Source organism: Rhipicephalus sanguineus, chromosome 7, assembly GCF_013339695.2.
Source record: "Rhipicephalus sanguineus isolate Rsan-2018 chromosome 7, BIME_Rsan_1.4, whole genome shotgun sequence".
NCBI classification, from domain to species: Eukaryota; Metazoa; Arthropoda; class Arachnida; order Ixodida; family Ixodidae; genus Rhipicephalus; species Rhipicephalus sanguineus.
This window is the reverse complement of record NC_051182.1, coordinates 26,662,903-26,672,719: the sequence shown is the minus strand read 5'-3', so window position 1 is coordinate 26,672,719 and position 9,817 is coordinate 26,662,903.

Genomic DNA, 9,817 nt, shown 5'->3' with positions numbered 1-9,817 from the left:
GCGCTTAGGGCGTTTCAAAAACGGCGGAACCACGCTCACAGAGCACTGGCACGCATTGTATACGTCACCGTAGGGCTTCAGAGCTTCATTGCACATCACTATGGGTGCAACTTAGCTTTCACCTTAACATTCGTAGAAATTTCTAAGCGATCCCCGTGATTGTCATCCCTACTAACGGCGCACATATTTTAAGCACTGGTGCTGCGACGTGTCCTTGTCCAATCTCAAGAGCTAAGAGCTGTCTGGGTTTAGAGCTGTGCTCTCATTCATTGGCATCCACATTCACCGGGCCAACTACGCTTCCTTCACAATAACCGTATTTTCAGCTAAATGTATACGTACAATGATTATACTATAGGGCTCCACTTCAACGCCGAATCCAGCTCGGCAACGCAGTACAGGGAAAATGAGAATGCCCGACAACGGGAAGTGTGAATAGCTCGTATAACACCCTTTTAAAGTGCCACAAAATCAGTGGTTCATTTCTGTACGACAACACCTGGCACTGACACCGCCTTTTAGAGCAGGCAGTTGTTGCCTTACTTCGTTTTAGCGCCGTGATAGGGGAACTGGTTGAAATGCGTGCCTACCTGAAGACCAGCTATATTAATCCCGTTATCGAAAGCAGGTAGACAACCTACACTACGTACAAGCAATATAGACGAATGACGCTTACATGCCGTGATGCCAAATCACTCGAATGTATGATCAAAATTCGACCAACCTATATATAAAAATGATAACGTTTCGCAGTATCATCACTGCGTTAACAAGAGTGGTCACTCTGCAACCAGTCATTTTTTCCCTTTCAGCCCCCTCTACGCGAGGCGTCATTATACAAGCAACAATAAAAGGAGGTCTCTTATAACGATGAAAATAAGCATGACATCATCTGGAGATACGGTATTAACCGCGACCTGGCAGATTCTGAGCGGGATGTTCCAGGGGGCGCTCAAGGTACATTATGGCTGAACAGCGTGAATGAAGGGACAGTGGAATAACACGCAGGGTATGGTTCTGACTATTATCTGTTTTCTTGAAGGGGATGACAAACGTCATCAGATGACTCGGCTGGCCAGCACGACGAAATTCAGACAATGGTAAACATGGTATGCTCAACAAATAACATAAGCGCTGCAGTACTTTCAACAGCACTAGGGGTTAAAACAGACAAAAGCAAACAAATCAATCGCAAGGTAATTCATCTATCCTAGCTGCCTAATGATATTGCTATAATAGGAAATAGGAAGGTGGGCAAACCAAACTCCGAACACGGCAACTTCTACATTAACCCATGCCTCCAAGTAACTGTAATGCGGGTTACTCTGAGAATTGAACTTATAAATGTGTGTGGCTCACACTTCAGGCGACCTATACGGTGTATTGTTAATTCTTAAATATGTCGCGTTACAATTCGGATCCAGCATTTTCGACACGTGCGGTAAGAGACAGAGGCAGATCGGACTACAGTAGTGTAATCTAATAAGGAAATTAAATACCTGCACTAGCGCTTAATGAACTATGAATTGAACAACTGACCAGACCTTGTTTCGCATGTGATAGCTATCTTTAGATCCCGAAGGAAATCATAGAAGTAAAGATTATGGTGGCAAGCGATGTTATACAAAAACAACGCTAACTTTAATTACGTGAACCCGCATACAGAACAGGTAATTTTGAAAAATGGCGGGGAGTCCGTACATAGGCACGTAAAGCCCTATAACGAAATATCTTTTATGGCGGCAATATGTTTGTACTGTTGAAGAAAAGAGACTTGGGAGAGAGCACGCCTAGCGTCCACAAGCCAATCTCCTCCGAAGCCGCTGGCTTCTCGTACTAGATGCTCATGGTAGAATTTCCAGCATCCTCTGGTTTCTTTTTTTTTGCTGGGCTTTAGACTTGTCACGCGACGCTCCCTCCTAATTATTTACCAACCGAGCTCTTTGAGTTTGGAGTAAGGCCTGTGTCTTAGACAGCAAACTCGGTGGGTACTTGCCACAGACGGCGGATATGTGCTAAGCAGCTCCTAGCATTGCATAGGCATGACTGGTATAGCTTAGCTAGGGGGTGGGAAAGGGAAGCGAGGTTGAGGTGAAGTGATGTGGGGGTGAGGAGGAAGGAAACAAAGATGGTGAGTGGTTAAAGTATGGCATAGCCTTGTATAGTATAGTTTTGCAAGGAGTGGGAAAGAGAAGTGACTGTGAGGAGTGATGTGAGGGTTACGAAGAAAGAAAGGGGGAGAGCGGGCAATACAGAAATAATCAAATAAAGGAATGTCAAAGTGGAAGAAGATGTAGAAACCGGTAAAGAAAAAAATGCGAAAGAAAGAAAGAAGGAGTAGAAGAAATATAAAAAAAATGATGGCTGATCCCTCCGTCATAGGAATCGGTATAGCACGAAAGTGTAACGTGTCGTCACAGAAGTAGTTTACTGTTTATAGTCCATTGGTATATGAGTTCTTAAGATATACGTGGACACCGCATATGGCGAATCCCGCCCAAGATGCCATTAACAAGCACGTAATACACACTGATACTCAATATGCACTCCTTCAAAGCGTCGTGAAATGCGAAGATAAACGCTACGAGCGTCGTGTCTTCCCTCTAGCCTGCCCGTTACTTCTCACAGGGCGTGCGGGGAACGTGGTGCGACAGCCAGGCGAGCCTCTGAGAACTATTTTTCGATGTAGATGGATGCTATGAGCGAGGCTTGGGCTAAAACTGCCACCTCACGGTGTGTTGAAGCGTTGACGAAATTAAAGTTGTATTGAAAACGCCCCAAATGGGACGGTCGTAGCCACGGCGCGTTTTTTTTTTTTTTGAGCCTGGTGGCACATATATCGCCGCCCCGTTATAAAGGGGACGCTCACAGCATCCATCCATCCAAGCAAGAGCACTGTGAGAGGAAAGTGTGAAAGATAAAAGGCGCGTTCGTGTACTCTCCGTAAAGTGTGTGCCGGTAGCTCAGTGGACTAAACTCCCGCCAGCCGGCGTCGCGGACCGAGAAGTCATGGGTTCAAATCCCGTGAACGGAACTTTTCACAGTTTTTTTCTTTGCCATCTGATGGCGTTCATTTTGCTGACGTACTTCCGTGACGGAAATACGTCATAAATGTCTTGGTGGACCCCGGCATAAAACGCTTTCGTGTTAAAAGAATTAAATATGCGTTAGCCAGGTGGTGGCGTTTGCTTCCAGTAATAATAATACGCGCTTCCAGTGAATAAAATTTTGCGCAGTTTTCTTACGTCCAATAGGCTCCGGCCGCCAGGGTGCGCGCGGGTGTTGAGACGCTGGTTTGTTCTTTGATTACTGGTAGGAGTGCCGAGTTACAATATGTCTTTCTTTTCATTCCACCCAGTCCAGCGCCGGTGAGAGTTGTCAGAAAAGCTTGACAAAAATAAAAAGAGTATAAAATGGCTGGAACGGGTTAGGGTAGTGGCTGTACGTGATTTACTGGGCATTAAGCTATGCCATAAATTATAATTGCAGTCGTTAAATAGTTCAAGTTAGTACAAACAGCAATGTCATGAAAGAAACCCATCGGATCAGGCTAGGCACTCGCGTTTTTTTAGTTTCATCACCCATCAAAATGCGGCCGCCATGGTCAAGTACCGTACCCGAGTCCTCAAACTCACCTTGAACGCCCTCGGGCCACGTAAAATGCATACCACACGTCGACTGCTACTCGAATTGGCCCAAGGATTTTTACATTTCATGTAGCGAGCGTAACTTAGCGAAGCGACGCTATCGACCATTCGCAGTGTTGTGTCACGGCCGTTACATAAAAAGAAGCTCGGCCTAGTGCTTCTCGCACCCGTTGTGGCGCCACTGCTAGGGGACAGCTGTTCACGAAGAAGGGCTGTTGCTACGCGCGACACGGACTATAGTTAGGCAGCAAATAACGAATTTTATAGTGGCACATTGCATGTTGAATAGAGAAGTCGGAGAAGTGCAGATGACACCGCATATGTCAATAGGTTGCTTCAGGCGTGCCAATACTTTTTTACAATGGGACTTTTCGTGAAGATTCCCTCGTGACTCACTTATATGAAAAGAAGTACTCGTTATTACCAATTACCCGGAGCAGACGCGTTTTTTTCAAGACGAGGTAGTGAGTGAGGCTGATACTGAGGAAGGCGGCCGAAGAGACCCAGGCGCTATTTGAACTGAATTTTAACTTTTGCTATTGGCAATCTGACAAGCGTGGCAGGTTGATAAGGATGCGTGACTTAAAATTAGTAGGTCATAAAGAAACAAAGGCAAAACAAAAGATAGGTAGAAATGGCAAGCTCCTGTCCTTTGTACGTCTCTTCACGCGCTCCTCGTTTTCGCTCTTGCCGATGTTACTGATGGGCATATCTCTCCCAAGCGCTCCCTTCGCTCTCGTAATTGTCCTGGAAATCAGCTTGCTTACCCGTCACGTCCTCCCTCCTCCCCACTGAAAAACGTTCTGGCCACGTGCCTGGATGTGCACTATCAATCTTTGAATTGGAAACCAGATAACAATATGCGAGAGCTTGTCAAAATTTTGTAGATGTGTGGGCAGACGACAGAGGTGCGGATTCATTCGTAGAGCAGTTTACCGCATTTACAGGAATATTATTGTAAATAACAAATACTTTGTTTACAGACGGAGAACCTTCACTTAGAATAACAGAGAGCTGAGCTAGTTGGTAAGTATTCATTCGAAAAAGACGTTTGTGGTGTCCTGACTTCTTTCTTGTGTCCGTGTTTGCACGCCCTGTCTTTTTAGAATGAACCTTCACTGACAGAGATTTATGTGACAATGTCAAAACTCGATCTGCAGTTGCACTTACATTCCCCGACCAATTCTCTAAAAGAGGCCGCAGAAACATTTTAAAGAATAACTTTAAGAGCTCCCCAGTGTGAGCGTGGTATTTTTCTTCAGATATGAATTGTGCATACAGTATAAAAAGTAGAACCGTTGCTAATGTGAGAAGGTGGCACTTGGTTGTTGATAAAACGGCAGCCTTTTCGCGCGTTTTGCAATGCCTCGACAAAAGCCCCAACCTCTTTGTTGTTTTCATAAATCAGGCGTTCCTTGATTTCATCTCGTATGGCCTGCAATTTTTTCAACTGTTCTCCTTCACGAGTAACTTCCTTTAAATCTGCCCGTTGTCTTCTTCGACTCTTCCAAGCCATAGCCAAGATCTAACGTCGTTGGACAGGCCTCATCTTCAGGAAAACTAGGTTCTCTGCGCGAAAAGGTAATGAACATACTAACGGCCTGTCATTTTGCTCCCGCTTGCTTCCTTTCCCCGACAGCCCTTGGCGAGAAATATTCTTGAGTGACGTTTCCCAACGCTGTACATCACATGGGAATTTGTGAAACTTCGCAGTAGCATCCTTCCTGGCGTTTGATTTGCACAGCGGCACACAACAGTTTCGCCGCATCGCACCGCTAGGAAAAACCTTCAGCCACACACGCGCACACCAAAGAAGCGTACCAAAGCACAAAAAACACGAGGCAAGCTACGCACACACGATCTCACGAAAACTCACATGAGAAAGCGCACGAACACACCTTAATTCCTAGGCAACCACAATATGGCGCGAACCGGCGTCTGCATTGTGCCTCTGAACAGCGGCGTCCTCGCCATCAACAGCAACCGCACCTGTAAACTCAGCCGAGACGCACTCGCCCATTGACGGCGACGCGACACAACAGGCCGCACTTTATTGTTATCTAGCGGCCGTGGTTTTTTAACTGCTCACGAGAAAACAAATATCGATTGCACCGCATTTGCACCAGTGCGCTTGACAGGGCTGGGCTGCTTGATGCATTACAAAAGCGTACGACATGGTGCTGACTAACAACCATATGCAAATTACCTGCCATAGCAACTATAGGAAGCTGGAAACTACGTAGACAACAAAACAATACAGAATATGAGCATACCGCCCTTCAAATTGTTCGAACACTTGTCAGAGCTCAGCGCGAAGCTTTTTGGCAAACGTTTGTTAAAGCATAGCTGGACTCATATTGTCTGCTATGTATCGTACCTTTTTAGAAGTTGTATTTACTTTTTGTAGCCTGTTGTAGAGTCACTATCTGGTAAGTTTCATCTGCTGTATTTAGCTTTCATTGTATTTCTTTATCGTTGTAGCTATTCGACATTGTATCATTATGAAAGAAAATGTCTTATATTGTTAATATTTGTAAAAATTTAAGCCGTCTATAAGCCATAGACATAATATGTTGATGCTCCCTTACGCAACGCCCTGTAGGGCCTGTAAGTAGTTTTGAATAAATAAAGAAATAAATAAATTCAATGAAGCTATAAACAGTGAGGCCGCATATTACGTAAAACATTATAACAGCTCAGTTTGACATTGGAGGCTTGCATTCTGGAAAATTCATCTGGGCAGCAACACAATGTCATTACATGATACACGGACCTGACAGCATGTGTTGAATTGTCGCAGTGCCCTTGTCCAAGGAAGTCGAAATCAAAATATATGTAATATACCCAAAAAGTTCGAGATGTAGTAAACACTCGCCGGTAGCTGAAATAAATCAAGAAACACTGTGTCACAACCAAAAACAAATCACCTCAAGAACATTCACGCTGTCTCACTCGATCTCCAAGTTTTTCCAAGTCTTCATATGCTCCGAGGGTAGCTTCCTTGCTGTGGTTCTCCTCAGGAATTACAGTATCGGTGATATTTACTTCTCCGGCGAATACCAGGAGCGAAACAATGTTACATATTGCGTAGATAATGACGTAATCAGTGAAAGGAACGGTAAAAGTAAATAACGTGTCCTGGCGACCGTCAGCATTTTCACTTCTTCTAGAAAACGAGTCCGTATTCCTTGAATGGCTCGCACAAGTCCCTCCGTGCTGGTGCCTGCGGCAGATGTGTTTAGAGACATTGTTAAACGTATATCTGAGTCATATGAGGCTAGCCATCATAAATGTATTGTATAACAACGTAAAGGTACAATGTAAGATGCGAAGTGCGAAATACTGAAGTGCATTTCGGAACCTCTATTGCCGATTCCGACGTTCCATTTGGCTTGAACTGCTTCTTCGATGTCCAATTACGAATAAAGCAATCGACACGCCGAATACTCGTATTTCTAGTTTTTGTCAATGCCTGTGATTGAGTTTTTTCTCGGTTTCAATCCAATCTTCTGCCATGTTTTTGACACCACGAAAAAAATGTAGCAGGCGCGTACAAAAAAGTGAAGCTGTTCACTTGACAGGTACACAGTCCCGAATTACAAGGCATGCAGCATGACAGTGATTGCGGTACAAAGAACACAAACACCCATTACGCGCATTTAGGGTAACAAGTAACGCAAAGTAGTATACTTTCTGTTTTTTTCTGTTTATATATAAGATGGAGCCACCTTCATATGCACACCCATAGCTCGAAAGCACATGCCTATACTTCTGAGGTAAGACAAAGCCTTCTAATCAGAGAATAAGATTTTTGCATAAATGCCAGAATTCTTAGGCACATCTATTCAGAAGGAGTTATTGCAGTCATTAACGAGTTTTAATTTCTTCGTCATGCAAGTGGTTAATGGCATAAAAGCCGGAATTCTTAGGTACTACTCAACAGATGCATCTTTCAAACTGATCTTACAAATACTGCACACGCTTAGGTCCAAGCAGGGGGGAGGCAGTTTCAATATGACATGATTGGTACAGAAAGTGACATAATGACAGTGACATGTATTGCAATACAAAAGCTACATAGAAAACTGTTTTGTGATTAATGTAAATAATAGACATAGTAAACAGAAAAGAAACTAAAATAGCAATAATACATTATGTTTCGTGATTACTCGAGCAGGAACAATCACACAAATGAATGCAAACAACACAACCATTTTCACTAATTAGAGCAAAATAGCGCTGCAATAAAAAGATGGGAAAACTGAAGTGGTGCGACAAGGCTATTTAAGTGTGGAACGAGAGACGAAGAAGAAATAGAAATAAGCTGCCTGAGTTATTTCGTTCCAATCTGAGAGCGGCGCGTGGAAAATATGAAACACTTATAAGCGTCACTTCCACAGAAATAAGTTTTTTTGGGGATTTAGCGTGATGGTGCCTAGTGGCTCAGCCTTATAAGGGTGTTAGATTCTGAGATGGGTCAATCGCAAGTTATTGGTTAAGAAGTAGAGAAAGTAAGTCAATTCGCATCTGTTTTGGACGCGTGCTACTAAGGAGAATGTCACTGGCTTTCATGATTAGAGGTGGAGAGTCAGTTCGCCAGAATTTTTTTAAAAATGAACCAGACTGCTTTCCTCTGTATTCTTTCAAGACACTTAATGTTAAGCTGAGTGTACGGGTCCCAACCGCACTGGCATATTTCATTTATTGCTTAATAAAGAACGTAGCACGGTATCACACATTGCTTGGGGTGGCGTGAAGTTTGTGTGAGGAAGAAGACCTTTCTAAATGCAGAGCATAAGCTAGTGATACGTGTATTCCAGGATAAGTTAGTTATTAATGTAACACTTAAATATTTGTAATTGTCGAATTGCTTCAGTGATGAAAAACCAAGTTCGTAAAAAAAGACAGGGGTGTTTTTTTTTCTACGCGTGATATGCAGGAGTATAGTTTGAACTGCGTTAAAGGGGGCCCTGCAACACTTTTCCAAGTAGCAGTCGAATGGTTCATTAAAAGAGTTTTTGCCTCACGAATGGACCGCGTCAATTGTTTTTAGAATTCTTAAAGTGCGAGCAAATTCAGAGAGATTTGTCGCACGCTGTAAGTGCTTTCTCTCTGTTCTCGGCCCGACAGCGCACTGGAGCTAAGCGGGAAAGAAGGCACGGGAGAAAGAGGTACGTCACTCCGCGCGTGCATGACCCCTCGTGTCACTTTTTCTTTCTTTTTCTTCGAACACGTGACTTACTTCCAACTTTATCGTGAGCGCGCGTGCAGGCGCGTGGCGGCCCTCGGTAACTATGCGGCACATGATGCTCAAATCAGCAGGTGGCCGTAAATTTGGGTATATGGCGCGGCCATGTCGGTATATGGCATCATTTGAAAGAAGTAGAGAACAATTCTAGCTGATTTTGAAAATTTGTTGTACATTCCACGCCACGCGCTGCGCAATATTGTTTTGCTCGCGTGTTCTGAGAAGCCTTCACTGCCGATCGGCAGCGTTTGTGATTATGCTGAAAAAGTGTTGCAGGGACCCGTTAAGAAACATTGCACATTTTTATGCACCACTGGAATATGTTATTTAAATTGTTATTTAACTCAAGTTGGTTACCTTCAAACAGTCGGGTTTGAACACCATGGGTTACTACGTTAAAAATACCGCTAATATAAACCCATAAAACCAGGCGGCCGAGGACACTGCCCTGTGGCACCCCTGAAGAGAATCGTAAACTTTGAGAAAGCTGGCCTCCAATGTCAGTGTATTGTTTCCTGTTAGTCAGGTAAGCAGAGTTTTCTTACAGATGTGTAGTAGAGCACCTCGCTTCCCTGCAGAATGGTGAATATTGGCATAGCCGGTACTTCCTTATTTCACAATATTATGATAATTGATGGCGTACCGGGTACCTTGTAACCAGACTTGCAGTAGTCACCCCAAGAGAGTTTACGAGGGGTTCTAGGAACATTGTTCCTCCAGCTTTCGCTGTGACAGGGCTGCGTGTTCCGCGCAGGCCTGGTATTTTTCAAAAGGCATTTATTTGGGACCTCCACACTAGTCTCCTACAAAAAGTCTCCCGTCTAAACTTCACCAGCATGTTTTAACGCGAAAAAAAGGGTTCATATCATACCGCAAAACATTCAGTCATGGTAAAAGTACTGCTCCGCCCTTTCACCGTTCC